This window comes from Tamandua tetradactyla, chromosome 9, assembly GCF_023851605.1.
Source record: "Tamandua tetradactyla isolate mTamTet1 chromosome 9, mTamTet1.pri, whole genome shotgun sequence".
Lineage (NCBI taxonomy): Eukaryota > Metazoa > Chordata > Mammalia > Pilosa > Myrmecophagidae > Tamandua > Tamandua tetradactyla.
The window spans coordinates 31451518-31470633 of record NC_135335.1 but is presented as its reverse complement, the minus strand read 5'-3'; the positions used below and the strand labels follow the sequence as shown (position 1 = coordinate 31470633).

The window sequence follows — 19116 nt, the reverse complement described above, 5'->3', positions numbered from 1 at the left end:
ATACCCATAGGTAGGCTAAGCTTCTCTGCTACATACCTAAACTTCACAACAGTAAGCCTCAAGGTGTGGCCTTGATTTGGGTGTCCCTAATGTTTGACACAGTATCTGGGGTTTCTCCGGTGGTAAAGTTTAATAGTTCCATATATTTTCTCCCATCCCTCAAGGGACTTTGCCAATATATTTTGATTATATGCTTAATATACTCTGGGATGTATCCAGGCATTACATTAAGCTATACAGGATTAAAGGCCTTCACTTTTATTCATGGTCTCCCATGTCTGGATTGTTTAAATGATATGTCCACACAATCTGAGTTAGATTATGTGCTACAGAAAATTTAGATTCTGGACAAAATAAACCTTTCTTCATTGGGGCTCCAAGAGTAAGCATGGTTCTAAAATACAGACAATGTCTTCCTTACCACTGTATTCTGAATTACCTTAATCCTGACCTGATCAGCTTTGTTCTTTTCTCTAATACCAGGTTATACATTTATGAAACAGCCAAAAAATATTATTATTTTATTATGATAATAAAAGAGTCGATCCATCAGGAAGATATCATAATTATAAACATATATGCACTTAACAATAGAGTGCCAATATATATGAAGCAAAAACAAACAGAAATGAAGGAGGAAATAGACAATTGAACAATAATAGTTGGAAACTTCAATATCCCACTTTCAAAAATAGCTACGCAGAATATCAACAGGGAAATAAAAGACTTGAACAACACTGTAAACCAACTAGACCTAACAGACATTTATAGAAAACTCCATCCAATAGCAGCAGATTATACATCTTCTCAAGGGCACGTGGAACATTCTTCAGGAAAGACCATATGATAAGCCATAAAACAAGCTTCAGTAAATTTAAAAGGATCAAAATAAGACAAAGAATGTTCTCCAGCCATGATAAAATGAAATTAGAAATCATAATAGAAAGTAATTTGGTAAATGTACGAATATCTAGAAATTAAACAACACTCCTAAATACCAATGGGTCACAATGGAAATCAAAATCAGAAAATACTTGGAGATCAATGAAAATAAAGATAAAGCACACCAAAACATATGAGATGCAGCTAACACAGAGCTTACAGAGAAAATTTATAGCTGTAAGTATCTGTCTATACTAAAAATAATTTATACCTTAAGAATCTGGGAAAAGGAGAGCAAGCTAAATCTGAAGTTAGCATAAGGAAGGAAATAAAAAGATTAGAGTGGATCCAGGTATATACCCAAAAGAATTGAAAGCAGGGACTCGAACACATATTTGCATAGTGATATTCACAGCAACAGTATTCAAAGTTGCCAAAGAAGGAAGTAACCCAAATGTCCAACAACAGATAAATGGATAAACAAATGTATAGATGAACAGTGGAATATTATTCAGCAGTAAAAAGTAGTGAAGTTCTGATACATGCAGCAACATGGATGAAACTTAAAGACATCAAGTTGAGTGAAATAAGCCAGACACAAAAGGACAAATATTGTATACTCTCATTGATATGAAATAATTGGAATAAGAAAATTCAGAGTTAGACTCTAGAATATAGGTTACCAGGGACTGGGGGTGGAGGTAGAGTATGGGGAGTTAGTCCTTACATAGTGCAGAGTTTTGACTTGGAGTGATGCAAAAGTTCTGGTAATATATAGTAGTGATGGTAGCACAACATTGTGAATGTAATTAACAATGAATTGTTAGCACTGAATTATATATTTGAATGTGGTTAAAAGGGGAAATTTTACATGAGATACATGTTACTATAAAAAAAATTAAACAAAAAATAAAAAACACCATAGAATTGTACCACACAAACCATGAACCCCAATGTAGACTATGGAGTATAGTTAATAGTAAAATTATAATAATATTCTTTCATCAATTGTAATAAGTTACCACACTAATGCAAAATGTTAAAATTGGAGGTAGGTATATGGGAATGCTGTATTTTCTGCATAATCTTTCTGTAAACTTACAACTTGTCTAAGTAAAAAAAATATTAGAGTGGAAATCAATGAAATAGTGAATAGAAAATCAGTAGAGAGAATCAACAAAACCAGAAACTGGTTCTTTGAAAAGATCAACAAAATTTACAAACTTTTAGCTAGATTGACCAAAAAAAGAAGAGAAGGAGGGAGTGTTGTTATTTGAGCAGAGAGCTGAAGGATAAGAAAGAGACAGTCATTGGAAGACAAAAAAGAACATGCCTGAAATAGAGAAAATAGTCATGGAAAAACTCTGGGATGGAACGTGAGCTTGTCTTGTTCCCACTTGACAGTGAAGCCCATATGACTGGAACTTCATGAGGTGGGAGAGAGTGAGAAAAGACGAGGCTGCAGAGGTAGGGAAGGGCCAGCATACTTAGAGCTTTGTGATGGGAAGCCTTTTTTGGGAAATAAGCAGGCTACTAATATGTTTAAGACTTAAAAGAACACTCAATTACTCAGACTATTGTGTGAGAATGGATTGTACAGAAACAAAAGTGGCAGTGGGGAACCAGTTAGGAGACATCTGTAACAGTTCAGACTAATAATCATGGTGACTGAGCCAAGGTGGTAACTGGGAAAGAGGTGAAAAAGGTTGATTGTGAGATGTATGTTTTGAAGTTGAACTGATAGGACATATTGATTGGTTGGTTAGTAGTCAAACAGCATGGGCTTTGACATAAGTCTCTGGGTTCAGATGCTCACACTGTCCCTTGTTAAGCTGGCTATGTGAACCTTACTAGGTCTTACTTCCCTCATTTGTAAAATAGGTGTGAAATAATAGCACCTACTTTAAATATTTGTTTTAATATCAAATGAAGTAATCCATGTGTGGTGGTTTGAAACTATGTCCTTAAATTCAATGCATTCCTGTGGGTGTGCACCCACTGTAAGTAGGACCTTTTGATGAGGCTACATCAGTTAAGGTGTGACCCATCATTCAGGATGGGTCTTAGCCCTCTTACTGGAGTCCTTTATAACAGAACATAATTCAGACAGAGAGAGATAGCCAGGGAGACAAGGAAACAAAAACCTGGAAGAAACTAGCAGATACACCATGTGTCCCCCTGCCATGTAACAGAGGAACCAAGGAGTGCCAACAGCCAGTCTTTGGGAAGAAAGCATTACTTTAATGATGCCTTGATTTGGACATTTTCAGCACCTCAAAACTCTAAACTAATAAATTTCCATCCTTGAAGATTAAATAAAAAAGAAGAAGGCATAGTGTAAACAGATCTGTAAAAAGTAAAGAGATTGAATTAGTAATGCTAAAATAACTCACAAAGAAAAGCCTGGGACCAGATGGTTTCACTGGTGAATTCTAAGAAACATTTAAAGGATGAATTCATACCTATTAGTCATAGGCTCATCTAAGAAATAGAAGAAGCAGGAACATTTCCCAACTCACTCTATGAGGCCAGTGTTGCGCCGGTACCAGTCAGACAAAGACAGCATATGGAAAGAATACTTAAGATCAATATCTCTTGTGAGCATGGATGGAAAAATCCTCAACAAAATATCAGCAAACTGAATCCAACACCATTGTATAAAGAAGTATACACCATGACCAAATGGGATTTATCCCAGGAATGCAAAGTTGGTTTAACATACAAAACCTAACTAATGTAATACCCCATATAAATAGAATTTAAAAACCGAACACCATACTTCAATAGGTGCAGAAAAAGCATTTGACAAAATCTAATAACTGCTCATGATAAAAAACACCCAGAAAACTAGGATAGGGGAACTTACTCTGATAAATGGCATCTACAAAAAATTCACAGCCAACATCATACTTAAGGTGAAAGACTTAAATGTTTCCCTCTAAAGTTAGAGGACAAGACAAGGATGCCTGGATTCATCATTTGTATTCAACATTGTGGTGGGAGTTCTAGCCACAGTGATTAAGCAAGAAAAAGAAATAAAAAGATTCCAAATTGGAAAGGAAAAAAGTAAAACATGTTCACAGATGACCGATGACAATTCTAAAGAATTCACCCACAGAAACTAGATGTACTAAACAAACTCAGCAAGTTTCAGTGTACAAGATTAGCATGCAAAAATCAGTTGAATATTTATACACCAGCAATGAATAATCTAAAATGAAAATTTTGAAAACAATTCCATTTACAATAGCATCCAAAAGAATAAAACACATTCTTAATACATTTAACCAAGGAGATGAAAGACTTGCAGAGGGAACACTACAAAGCATTGCTAAAAGAAATTAAAGACCTAAATAAATGGAAGGTCATCCCATGTTCATGAATTGAAAGACAATATTATTTACATGGCTATAATACTTAAATTGATCTACAGATTTAACACAATCTCTATTAGAATTCCACCTAGCTTCCTTATGGAAATTAGCAAGATGATCCTAAATTTTATATGTAATTGCAAGGTGCACTGGTTTGAAACTGGCACATACCTAAGAAAAGCCATGATCTTTAATCCTCATTCAATATTGCTGGGTGGGATCTTTTTTATTGTTTCCATGGAGATGTGACCTACCCAACTGTCAGTGGTAACTTGTTTAGATGGTTTCCATGGAGATGGATCTCCACCCATTCAAGTAGGGTTGCTTATTGGAGCCTCTTAAGAGGGAAGCATCTTGGAAAAAGTTTCAGAGCCAACAGTGCTGACAGAGTCCGCATAGCTAGAAATCTTTGGAGATGAAGAAGGAAAATGCCCCAGGGGAAGCCTTATGAAATGAGCAGAAAAAACTAGCAAACATTGCCATAAGCTCTCCCAGCTGACAGAGGGGCTCTGGACAGATCAGCCTTCCTTGACTGAAGATAAACTCTTGTTGGTGCCTTAATTTGGACATCTTCATAGCCTTAGAACTGTGAATTTGCAACCTAATAAATTCCCTTTTAAAAAGATATTCCATTTCCTATATCTTGCATCCTGGTAGCTTAACAAGCTAAAATGCAAAAGATTCAGAATAACCTAGAAAATCTTGAAAAAGAAGATCAAAGTTGGAGGATTCATACTTGCTGATTTTAAAACTCACTACAAAACAGCAATAACTAAGACAATATAGTATCAGCACAATGATAGAAATAAATTAACAGGATAGAATTGAAAGCCTAGAAATAAACTCATGTGTCTATTGGTCAACTGAGTTTTGACAGGGGGGCCAAAACCATTCAATGCAGGGAAAGATAATACTCTTTTCAATGAATGGTGCTGGCACTACTTAGGCAAAAGAATCCATTGAGATGCCTATCTCACACCATATCAAAAGTTAACTCAATGGATCAATGACCTAACTGTAAGACTTAAACCTATAAAACTCTTAGAAGAAAACATCGGGGTAAATATTCACCACCTCATATCTGGCAATAGACTGTTACTTATGACTCCAAAAGCATGAGTGGCAAAAATAAATTAACTGGGTTTCATCAAAATTAAAATCTTTTGAGCATCGAAGAACACTATCAAAACATTGAAAAGACAACCCACAGACAGCAGAAAATATTTTTAAATTGTATATCTGATAACAGATTTGTAACTAAAATATAGAACTCAACTCTTACAACTTAACAAAAAGACAAATAATTTTAAAGTGGGCAAAAGATCTAAATAGACATTTCTCCAAAGGAGATATACAAATAATCAATAAACACATGAAAAGATGCTTGACATTATCAGTAATCAGAAAAAATGCAAATCAAAACCCAATGAGATACCACTTCACACCCACTAGGATGGTTGCAATGAAAAAGTCAGATAAAGGCAAGTGTTAGTGAGGAAGTGGAGAAATCCGGAACCCTCATACACAGCTGGTGGGAATATAAGATGTTGTAGCCACTTTGGAAAACAATCTGTCAGTTTTTCATACAGTGAAACATAGAGTTACTATATGACCCAGCAATTCCACTCTGAGATATATAGCCAAGAGAAATGAAAACATATGACCACATTAAAATGTTTTCATGAATGCTTATAGCAGCGTTATGCATAACAGGTAGAAGGTAGAAACAAACTAAGTTTCTGTCAACTGACAAATAGATGAAGAAAGTGGGAATACAATGGAGTATTACAAAAAGTAATGAAATGCTGATATATGCTACAACCTGGTGCTAAGTGAAAGAAGTCAGTCACAAAAGACCGTATATTCTATGGTTCCATGTATATGAAATGTACAGAATAAACAAATCTATAGGCAGAAAGTTGATGAGCAGTTGCTTACAGCTGGGACACAATGGGGTGATAGCTAAAGGGTATGGGTTTCTTTTTGAGGTGATTAAAATGTCTAAAAATTATGGTGATAGCTGCACATATCTGTGAATATACTAAAGAACACAGAATTTATATCTTGAATGGGAAAATTGTTTGGTATGTGAATTATGTTTCAATACAGCTGTTATTAAACACACAAAGAAGAGTGAACCATAAATAGACCATTCTCATAAGAACCATTCACAAGGACTGAATTTTAGTTTTGTATCATCTCTATGGTTGTATTAAGATGACCTGGGATTGATAACGTTCTTAGTGTAGCTTTTTTTAGAAGCAAATGTAAATCTTTTCATGAAAGAAGATATCATCATCCAGAACCTTATATTAGCTCTACAATTTTTCACATTCAATTAAAAATCACCAGGATATTAGAAGACAGGCTGGACCAGAAACTAAAGAGAAAAAACAGACAATAGAAACAGACCTCATTATCCTTCATGTTTCAGCATAAACATTACTTCCTCAGAAACGTTTTTCTCAACTCTCTGGACTTGATATACTCCTGGATAAATCAGTCTCATCCCACACTGTGCTTCCCATCATTACATTTTCAATCTCTGTCAGCAAATTGCCTAACCACGTTCAGTATATATGTTTTTTTAAAAAAAGTTTTATTCACACACCATATAATCCATCCTCAGTGTACAATCAATGGCTCTTGGTATATTTGCATAGTTATGCATTCACCGCCACAGTTAACATGAGAACTCACACATTTCTCCCACACAAAAAAAATCTCATGCCCCTTATAGCCCCCTATTATTCATATTTAGCTTTGGTATAGTGGTTTCTTTTGACAATTAATGAAAGAATATTACAACATTTCTAAACTAAAGAACTTAGCTTGCATTAATTGTATTTTTCCCACATACCACATATTTTTAACACCTTGTAAAGGTGATATACTTTTGTTATAGTTCATGTAAGAACTTTCTTATATAGTATTTGTGCTTTGCATGAATTTGAATTGAACTTGTTTTAGAACTTTGGTCACATCTAGCCTTTCTTAAGATAAAATTATAGGCTTTTAAAACTTTACATTGTAGTATAACATCATATAGAAATATGCAAATTGTAACTGTACAGCTTGATGAATTCTCACAATCTGAACACAGTCATGTAAGTAGAACCCAGATCAATAAACAACATATCAGCACCCCAGAAACCCTACTTGTACCTCTTCTTGTCACCAACCCCTCCCCCAAATTAAAAGCTATCCTGTTTTCTAACACCAACGATTAGTTTTGCCTGTTTTAGTTTAATGTATGTTAAAAGCATACAAAGATGCATGTACACGGTACAAGGTTGTTCATTGCAGCTTCATTTATGAGAGCAAAGGGTTGGAAACAACCAAAGTGCCCGTCAGTGGGGGGCTGAGTAAATTTATTATGGTCGTTCTTACAATAAGATTCTATACAACCATTAAAAGCAGGGTCCAGATATCAATATAGTGGCAAGGAAAGATGTCCGAGCTATATCAGTAAAGTGGGGAACCAAGTTTTATATCTATATATCTAGTTTATCTATCTATGTTGCATTTACGTACAAAGAAAAAACTCTGTGTGTGTGTGTGCATATTGTAAATGCAAGGTAAATGTTCTGGAAGTATACATACTAAATGTTCACAATCAGGGAAATGGAGTGGAATGAGAGGGGAAGGACCTTGTACTTTTTTTTTAAACATGAGTATTGATTATTTTTTTAGGGGAGGGGTGTATGGTCCAGAAATCAAGGCTGGGTCTCCCGCACGTGAGGTGAGCATTTTACCACTGAACCATCTGTGCATCCCTTTGTTACATTTTACTAGGCACATGCATTCCTTCTGCAATTTTAAAGACAATGTAAGTGTCAAAGAAAATCACACAATATCTGAGACTTGCCTCTAGCATTAAGGTGATCAAGTCAAAAATTTTTAATTTATTAATGAAATTTTACCCACCTGTATCTATTAAAATTAAAAATGCACACCGTCTATGCAAAAGGGATTCCACTTCTTTGGGTATTCCCTAAAAATGCCTTTGTATATATACATTAGAATACATGAATGAGGATGTTCATTGTTTGTAAAGGTGAAACAATGGAAACAACTCAATGTCCATTCATAGAAGAGCTAAATAAGCCATGATATAGCCATTCATTAAATAATGCAGTAGTTAGGGAGAGTGAAGTGGATCTATATTTTCTTAGCATGAATGGACTTCCAAGATATGAGTGGAAAAAGTAAGATGCAGAGTTGGACATTCATGTAAAATAACCCTTCCTCAATGGTGTAAATACATATGCCCACAGGACACATAAAAATGCCTAGAAGAATTCCTTCTGATCTGGTGTCGACATTTGCCATCTTTGGGGATGATGAGCCAGTGTGAGTACTTAAGGCAGCCAAGTGGTGAGATGGAAATAAAACACATTGTCCTTTCATTTCAGCACTGTATACCAGGGACTCTCATATCCTTCATCTCATGTCATTCTCAGAGGAGAAACGGGAGAAGGTAAATGACTTATCCAGAGTCACACTGAGGGCAAACAGCAGATCTGGGACCAGACCCATGTGTGTTTGATTTCAGTCCACTCCTCCTTCAGTCCGGTGTTGGATGTAGAGGCTCAGGGGAGCAGGAGAGACTTGGGGTGGGGGTGGGGTATCTACTCCTCATCTAGCTCCCTGATGATATGTCCAAGTTTTTCTCACATCACTCAGGAATGGCTGGTGACAACTTTGTGTCAGGGGAGTGGCACCTCCGGGACACTGGGACAAATGTTGCTTAGATTATCTTTATGACATCTAGCAGGTGGTCTTCTAGTTCCTTCCATGATAAGGAGCTCACTGTCTTTTTGACAAACCATCCCACCCATGGAAAGCAATGACCCCAGCTTTGTCCTCTGTGGCCCTGAACCCTACCTGGTTTTTCCCACCATGGGCATCCCTGCAGAGATTTAGACAGACAGTGCCTTTGTCCCCTGAAACTACCTCTCTCCAGGTGGAGCCACTTCATTTCCTACAGGATGGGGTCTCCAGCCTCCCCCACATTCCTGCTGTCTCTTATAGGCTGCATTTCCCAGGTTGGCCCATCTTCTAATGTGAGACCTGCATGATCTGGTAGGTCTGAGGGGCAGCTGGCAATCAGATTGGACTGTTTGCTGGAGTTTACACAGGGTGGAGTAGAGAGTGGCCCCAAAGAAGAAGATGCCAGCATGACTGAGGCTTTAGGGGTCACGAGCTCCCACAGTGACTTCAGGGAATATCCGCCACAGTTCTCGAAATTCCGCAGCCCAGACTCTCTTCAGGCTGCCAACACGGAACCCAAGCCTGTGACCAGAGTGGCAAAGCTAGCGCCTCTCCCCGTAGAGAGCATCTCACAGTGGTTTCCGTAAGTTGGTGGTGATTGCATAACTCTTTTGCCAACTGCCATGCCGGATATATTTTGCAACCCAGCCCGCTGTGCCACATCTGTCACTGGCATGGCCAGGCCTCCCACAGAGGTCGGAGGAAGTCTGAGAGTGAAAAACAACTGACAGTGCCTCCAAGAAACCTGTCAGCCACAGGGCTCACTCCTCTCTCTCCATCCGTGCCCTCAGTCCCCTGCCAGGTAGAGCAAGGGGCTCCAAGGCTCCTCATGTCCTGCTATCTGAGGGAAGATACAGAGGAGTCCACAGACCAACCTGGAGGAGGTACAGACTTCTGAGGAGTCTCCATCACATGCCAAGTGGTTTTCTTAGCTTCAGGAGAAGATGATTCCCAAAAGTCCCATTTGTAGGAGACTCCCCCCACCCCATCAATCCACAGGCAGAATCCAACATGGGACATGTGTGAAGAAAGGACCTCTGGGTGTATGCGGTGAAGCTCAGCATCATTCCGAGGAGGTGTTGGTGAGAGTGACCTCTAAGGAGGGTGGGCTCCATGGCCATTTTGAGAAGAGAAGCTGAGGGTCTGCTGGCTGTCAAAAGAAGAGAGAAGAAGCCCCATTAGCCTGTGCACTACCCACCAAGGGCAACTGTGAGTGGTCAGCTATGGGGCTTCAGAGTCTGCCCTCTCCAGAGGGCTTTCAGAGCCTCAGAGTCATTTGTTATTTGGGCCTCATTGTTTCAGAGATTGTGGGAATGAGCTAGATGACTGTGTGGTGTTTCCAAAGCAAAAGCCAAGAATGCCTGGGAAAATGGAGCCAAGTATGGAAAGAGGACTAGGGACCCTCCCACTTCCTGAAAAGGTTTTTGGGGGAATTGGGTTGTGCAGTGGATGCTGTGATGCACCCCACAGAGTGCATCCCCACTACCTTGCTCAGGACCAAAGACCTCATCCCCCCACTGCCGGGACTGTTGGCAACTGGTGGCTCACACGTGAATCCTCTAGGAGGTGCTGTCAGCTGAAGATAGCTTTCTCTCCCAAGTCAGGAGGTTTGGGGGAAGCCCCCTCTGATGACTAGTCAATATAAGGATTTAGAAGCCCAACTGGTTTGCTCCAACTTGGGACAACTCTGAAGGATGAGCCCCAGAGCTCCCTGTGAGATCAGCTAAAGCCTTTGTCATGACTGCATTGAAGCCCAACATCTCTCTATCCAATCCTGCTTCTCTCTTTTCTTCATAGATATATATCATAAGAGTACTCCCCAGTAAACCTTTTAGAGTCTGTTTCCTGGGGAGCCAATCAGGAGGTGTGCACTGAGCCACAAAGGAGCCCTCTGTACTCAAAGATATAGACTAAGCTACTTCAAATATTTGCTATTCAAACAAGCAATTTCTTTTTAATCCTCAGTGTTCTTCTCTTCCAGCCAACTCTATTCACCTGGCCACCCTTATTTGGCACCACTTGGACTGCCTTAAACCAGAAATGCATCCTCTGGTTTGAAAGAGAAATTAATTGGCTATTATAGAGAAATGTAAAAGACAGACCAGTACCTGAGACTTTTTAGTGAGGATGTGATCAGAAGACCAGATCAAATGTTGAACAGCAGAGTTTTGGTTGGGTATAAATACTAGTGAATTACTCTACTTGGAAGGTTCTTTAGACTATTTGGAATATGGGAGCCTTCTGATTTTCTTTCAACTCATATAATAGAGGTGCAAATTTACTACACTTGATACAAGCAGAGCAAAACCAAGACTAGCTAGCATCAGTTTTACTGACCCATCTAGGAGAAATAATTACATGCATACACATAGGGTTTAGCCATTTACCAAGTATCCTTCAATTATTCATTATAACAGTCAGGAATCTGTTCATTGCAAGTAACAGAAAACCCAACCTAAACTGCCTTAAGAACAAAAAGAAGGAGGAGGAACAAGAGAAGAAAGAGGAAGAGAAATCTGAGGATGGTCTTTAGGTATGGCTAGATCCAGGAGCTCAAATGATGTAATCAGCACCCTATTTGTGCTCTCTCTGACCCTGGGGTCTTCTTCCTCTGCATGACCACTCTTAAGTAGTCTTTCCTTTCATGTAGCAAATTATCCAAAGCATTTCTTGCCCAATATCCTTCTCAGTTGAAGAGTTCCGTGAGAAGGTGAATCCATTTCTACCCGCACAAACAGAAGTGATAGGATTCACTTTGGCCAATCTCTGAACTAATTATGTTCCTCAAGAGAACTGTAATACCGATGATTGATCACATCTAAAATTCACCCATAAATGTTTGCTGAGTACTTGGTTGGTCATAGGTTCTAGGATTATATGGATGTTGTAGTCTTTCATTTGCCCTCAAGAACTCACTTTCTAGTTGGGTAAACTAACATCAACAAACTTTTAAAATAGTCTGTTATCTGCTTTGATTTCCACAAAGATCTTGTAAGAGAGACTATTATATATATAATAATATGTATTATATATAAACTAATATATATTTATTAGTTTATCCTGCAGTTATGGGAAGAGACACTCAGAAAATTTAATAGTTCATGTAGCATTATACAGCTTAATGGATCATTAAATACCTGACAAATCCTGACACTGGGAAGATGACCTCAGCATACCCAGAGACAGATAAAATGAGGATGGAAGGTGCCAGGAGAACCACAACATCTTATAACCAAAGCAGGAAGAATTCAAAGTCCTAAAGGGAAAAGCATGGAGCCCAGGATGGTTTTGTTGAGATCCTATGAAGAGGTTCTCAAGTCAGTTAGAATTTCTCTGGCCACAAGTCACAGAAAGCCTGGCGTTTCAGTTTGCTAAAGCTACTGGAATGCAATATACCAGAAATGGTTTGGCTTTTTAATTGGGGATTTATTAGCTACAAATTTTCAGTTCTAAGGTCATGAAAATAGCTAAATTAAGGCATTAAGTGGAAGACACCTTCTCTGAGGAAGGGCTGCTGACATCTGAGATTCCTCTGTCACATGGTGTAGTAGTTTGGTTCAGGTGTCAGCTTGGCCTGGTGATGGTGCCCAGTTGTTCTGTTGCTGTGGACTTAAATCATAGCATGTGAAATTCATCTTTGGCTGATTTTATCTGCGGTCTTCTAAGGCGAGTGCTTTCTGTAATGAGTGACATTTAATTTAACTAGTTGGAGGCTTAAAATAAGAGATTAGAAGAGAGAAAATGAGTTCCATACAGCTCAGCTCAGTGCTCAGAGCTGACATAGACCCAGATATTTGGAGATGAAGAGAGGAACTGCCCCAGGGAAAGCCATTTGAGTCCAGAAGCTGAGAGAGAGGACCAGCGGACATCACCGTGACTTTTCCATGTGACAGAGAAACCCAGATGAAAGCTAGCTGCCTTTCCTCTGAGGAACTGTAAATTTTTAACTAAATAAATCCCCTTCATAAAAGCCAGTCCATCTCTGGTGTATTGCATTCCAGCAGCCTAGGCAATCTAAATCACAAAGGAAGGCACATGGCAACACATGCTGGTCCTTCTCTCCTGGGTCCTGATTTCAATGGCTTTCTCATCTGCTGTGGAGCCTTCCTGCTCTGTGCACTTTTCCTCTCTAAATGCTCTCAGTATTTCTGCCTTTTGTCCTCTCATGAAGGGCTCTAGTAAAGGATGGGTCACATCTCAATTGAAACAACTTACTGAAAGGCCCCATTCACAAGAGATCTGCATGTACAAGAATGAATTAAAGGAGCATGGCCTGTCTGGGGTACGTAACAGCTCCAAACTACCATATCTGGCTAAAGGTGACTTAAACATCAAAGAAATTCATTATCTCAAATAATAGGGAGTCTGAAGATAGGCATTCTTGGGTTGTTAAGTTGGTGGCTCAGAGACATCATCCAGACCTCTAGGCTGTCCTTTCCCCTCTTCCAGCCTTGGCAGGTTAGTGTCCACCTTTAGGATTGATTTTTCAAGGTCAGAGATGGTTGCCTCTGCTCCACAACTCATATTTTTCCACAACAATGTCCAAAAGCCAGAAGGAGGCAGGGTTTTTTTAAAATTCACCTTTAGAAAGAGAAAAACTTTCCCAAAAGCTCCATGGAAGACCATAATCATGTCCAATTGGCCACAATTGTGGCACATGCTCATGTCTAATGAATAACAGGCAAAGTAATGCATATTGGTTAGGAGACAGGCTTAGCTGCTGTAACAAATAAGCCAACATGACTGTGGCTTAAACTGGCTTAAACATTTAAACAAAAGAGAAGTATCTCTTTCAAGGAAAAATCTAAGTAGATGGTCCCAGGCTGATTTTTTTGTGTTTGCAATGAACAGAGATCCAAATTTTTCTGTCTTGCCTCTCTGCCATCTTTTATAAAAGTATTTTTATTGACAAAACGAACAACATACAAACATGAACATTCTTAACGTATGAACATTCCATACTTGGTGTACAACCAATGGTTCATAATATCATCACATAGTTCTGTATTCATCACCATGATCATTTTTAGAACATTTGCATCACTCCAGAAAAAGAAATAAAAAGAAAAAAGAAAAAATTCATACATACCATACCCCTTACCACCCCCTCATTGACTACTAGTATTTCTATCTACGCAATATGTATTAATCTTTGTTCCACCTATTTTTTTTCTGTACTCCTTACCACTCCCTTTCATTGATCACTAGTATTTCAATCTACTCAATTTATTTTAACATTTCTCTGCCACATTTCATGTGGGCTTTCAACTTGTGAGTCAAGGTGACTGAGATACTGTCCTCCCTCCTATGTGGGACATGACTCCCAGGGGTGTAAATCTCCCTGGCAACGTGGGACAAAAATCATGGGATTCACTGGGACCCAACATCAGGGGTTTGAGAAAGCCTTCTTGACCAAAAGAGGGAAGAGAGAAATGAGACAAAATAAAGTTCAGTGGCTGAGAGACTTCAAACAGTCAAGAAGTTATCCTTCTTAGTTTATGGTATACTTTCTTGGTTTATGGTATACTGGGTGACTGGAGGGAAGTACCTGAAACTGCTGAGCTGTGTGCCAGTAGCCTTGATTCTTGAAGACGATTGCATAAAGATATAAGGTTTACAATGTGTTTGTGATAGTGAAAACCTTGTGTCTGATACTCCTTATATACAGGGTATGGACAGATGAGTAAAAACAATATACAGATAAAAACCAAATAACTAATGGAGAGGACAAGGGGTAAAATAAATTGGGTAGATGGAAATACTGGTGGTCAATAAGAGAGAGGGGTAAGGGGTATGGTATGTATGAGTTTTTCTTTTTTCTTTTTATTTCTTTTTCTGGAGTAATGCAAATGTTCTAAAAATGATCATGGTGATGAATACACAATAATGTGATGATATTGTGGGCCATTGATTGTACACCATGTATGGAATGTATATGTATGAAGATTTGTCAATAAAAATATATTTTTTAAAAAGTTGACTGTGCCAATTCCTGCCATCACTTCTTCATTCCAGTCAGCTAAGAAAAGGATGTTACTGTAGACATTCTACTTTCCTTTAAAGGCAAGATGTAGAAGTTCAGATGTATTTTTTGCTATTTTCCCTTTGGTTTAACTTAATCATATATCCACCCCCAGGCAATGGAGACTGAGCAATGTAGTTTTGTTACTAAGGGAAGAAGGAACAGAATATAGATTAACAATAAACATGCCCAGGTATGAATTATTATGAGGATTGACCTAGTTTAGACCTGATTAGAATTTATCCCCTTAATCTTGATCTTGGCCTAGTGCCACCCTCCACACACAAACTTAAACACACAGAGGCCCAATTCATAGACAAAATTGGGATTTGATTAGAAAATCAGATGGGAGATGTAATAGTCAGGTTCAGGCTTTAACTTGCCTAGGTGATGGTGTCCAGTTGTTCTGTTGCTGTGGATTTAAATCGTCAGCATGTGAAATTCATCTATGGCTGATAACAACTGAGGTTGGCTAAGGGGAGTGCTTTCTGCAATGGATGAGACTTAAAGGGAGAGGTCAGAAGAGAGAGAAGGAGCTCAGCACAGCCCAGTAAATGTGGATCAGAGCTCAGAGCCAGTTCAGACTCAGATGTTCAGAGATGCAGAAAGGAACCACCCATGGAAAGTCGTTTGAACCCAGAAGCTGGGAGAGTAACCCAGCAGATGTCACCATGTGCCTCCCCTGCCCCCCAAATTAGTAAATATGTAACTAAATAAATTTCCTTTATAAAATCCAATCCATCTTGAGTATGTCGCAGCCTTAGCAAACTGAAACAGGAGAGAATGACAGTTGGTAGGTATAACAGGCAGAATAATGCTCTTCCCCAAATATGTCCGTATCCTAATCCCTGTATCCCATAAATATTACCTCCGGTAGCAAGGGGAGTTTGCAGATATGATGAAGAATCTTGAAATGGGGCGGTTATCATGAACTATCTGGGGGGGGCTGATGTAATCACATTGGTCCTTACAAGAAGTACAGAGAAGGAGTCAGAGGAGTCAATGGAGAAGGCAATGTGATAAAAGAAGCAGAGATTGGAGTGATGCACTTTGATGATGGAGGAAGGTGCCATAAGCCAAGGAATACATGCAAAAACTAGAAGCTGAAGAGTCAAGACAAGACAATGGATTCCCCCTTCAAAGTCTCCATAAAGAACCAGCTCTCTGATACCTTTACTTTAGCCCATTGAAACTGATTTTGGGTTTTCTGACCTCCAGAATTGTGAGAGAATAAATATGTACTATTTTAAGCCACTAAATTTGCAGTAATTTGTTACAACAGCTTTGGAAACTAATACAGACATTGGTACCAGAACTGGAGTGCTGCTGTTAACAAATACCTAAAAACGTAGAGGTGGATTTGAATTGAGTAATAAGAGAGGCTGGAAGAATTTTTTAAATGCAGTTTTATTGACATACATTCACATACCATACTAAAAGCCATTGATAGTACACCTTGAATGGATTGTATGGTAAAAGAATGGACAATTTTTCACACACCCTTACTATGTGTCTGACATGGTGCTAACTCATTTCCATGCTTTACAGCCTAAGTGCTCCACACTCAATAGGAGTATGAACCTCAGCTTCCTCAGCTGTAAACAGGGGCAATGGGACTGCCTACATCATAGAATGGCTGTAAAATTAAATGCAATGATGCCTGCAATTAGCATAGCTTGGCACACAGTCAGGACTGCATATGTGCTGGCTCTTGTTGCTCCCCACAGCAACCTTTTAGGCAGTCATTAGCATCTATAGTTAGTTGTTAGTGGTCACCTGAGTTGCCATCACTCAGCTGTTGTTTGCAGAAGTGTGAGAGACTCCAAGGCCCCTGCTGGTTCTCCCACACCACACAAGACTCCAGGCAGCGCTGGAAGAATTTTGAGAAGCCTGATAGAAAAAGCCTAGATTACTTTGGTCAGATTGTTAGAGAAATATGGATGTTAAAAGTGCTGCTGGTGAGGGCTGAGAAGGAAATGAAGAACATGTTATTAGAAACTAAGGGGAAAGGGAGCATTTGTCATGTAATGTCATAAAACTTAGCTGGATTGTGTCCTGCAGGTGTGAGGACAGCAGAACTTTGAAGTGATGAGCTGGGATATTAAGTTGAAGAGATTTCCAAGTTAAGTGTATAAGATGTGACCTTATTTCTCCTTCCTGCTTATACTAAAATATGAGAGGAAAAGGATACACTGTGGACTGAACTGTTAAGCACAAAGGAACCAGCGGTTGATGATTTGGAAAATTTTCAGCCTATTCTGACAGTGTGTTCTGGGACTATGGCCAGAAACAGCTCTATCAGGGGCTCCTTGAATTTATGAAAAGTGAGTCCCCAGAAAATAGGGTTCTGTGTGAAGGTTTATCTGAACAACCCTTTGCTAAAGAGGATGTGGCTGAACATTGATCCAGTCAAACATTTCAATGGAAGACAAGATTGGAAATGTATTTGTCTAAGAAGCATCTGTGGAAAATCCTTTTTGTCTGATGGTATTTTAGCCAGGGTTCTCTAGAGAAACATAACCAATAGGAGAGATCTTTAAATATAAGATTTATAAAGGTGTCTCATACAACTATTGAAATGGAAGAGTTCAAAATTGGTAGGACAGGTTGTGCAGCTGGCAGCTCCGATGAACGGACTGGATGAACTCCACAGGAGAGGCTCTCTGGCTGAAGAAGTGAAAGAGTCTCTCTTCCCCCTTTAAAATTCTTCAACTGATTGGATTATATTGTGGGAAACATGCCTTAATTGATTGCAGATATCATCAGCCAGAGATGCAATCAACTGACTGATGATTTAATACACCAGCCTTCCAGTTTATCAACCAGCCATGAAATACCCTTGCAGCAATGGCCAAGCCAGTGTTTGCCTGACCAGACTACTTGGCATAATGATTTGGCCAAGCTGACACCAAAATCTCACCATCAGAGATGGTTTGGGCCCCCTTTGAACCACATGCAAAGCCAACAAAGTTCTTGCAAAATTTTTATGATCAGACACACTACCAGCCTGACTGAAAGGCAAAGAAGGGACAAACTGAAGGAAGAATGACTTCAAGGAAGAACAGTGGGAGCAGAGATCTGGACCAAAAGGTTCTCCTTGGACCAAAGGGTGAACCCACCCACATGTGGAGAAAGGGCAGGTTGGCCTCAACACTTGGAGGGTGCAGTCCATCTTACCAACTGCTTGGGGGGATGGGGCTCCAGCCTCAATTGGGGGAAGTTTGGGCTATTAACCCAAAGATTTGAGAGAGTGGTGTCTATGTCCAGGTATTAAGGGTAAGCACAGCCACCTATCCCAATGCTTGGAAATGTCCAATTTTCAGAAAGAGAAATGCCACTCCTCCAGGGCTTAGAGAAGGTGGAGCCTGCATCCCAGCATTCAGAAAGGGCATGGTCACTGCCTCAGCACTTGGGGAGAGTGGGTCTTTTGCTCTAGCAGACCCAGAGGACAAAGCATTGATCCACAGGTGACTCAGACCTTGAAATCTGAGGGACTTTGCTCTAGTGGGTTTTAGATTTGCTTGGGATCCATGACCCCTGTTTTCCTTCCAATTTCTCCTTTCCACAATGGAAATGTCTATCTTATGCCTGCCCCACCCTGTGTTTTGGAAGCAGATAACTTGTTTTCTAAGTTTTGCAGGTCCACAGACAGAGAGGAATTTTGCCCTAGGACTGACCGCACCCATAATTGATTTTGATAAATCTTTGTACTTAGCATTGTTACTGAAATGACTGAAGGCTTCTGGAACATTGTGATATAATGAATGGTTTTTTTGCATGGGGGAAGAATATATCTTTTGGGGATCCTGAAGGTGAACTGTGGTATATTTAATTAGGTGCCCCCAATTTAGACAAGTTCTTAATCCACACTCTTGTGGGGTATGAATCCACTGTAAATGTTAGCTCTTGAAGATGTTATTTTTAGTTAAGATATGGCCCAATTGAATAAGAGTGGACCCTAACTCATATTACTTGGGGTCATATGGAGAGAAAGCCACAGGGAGAAAGCTGGAAGTATACAGTCCTGGAATAGAAAGAAGAGGAAATAACCATGTGAGGAGAAAG

The 19116-nt window shown here is 39.3% G+C and overlaps 1 pseudogene; it reads left to right on the top strand.

Moving 5' to 3' along the window:
* The first annotated feature begins 9436 nt into the window (after positions 1-9436).
* The window catches only part of LOC143645652 (WW domain-binding protein 11 pseudogene), a 35803-nt pseudogene continuing 26123 nt past the window's right edge, over positions 9437-19116 (top strand).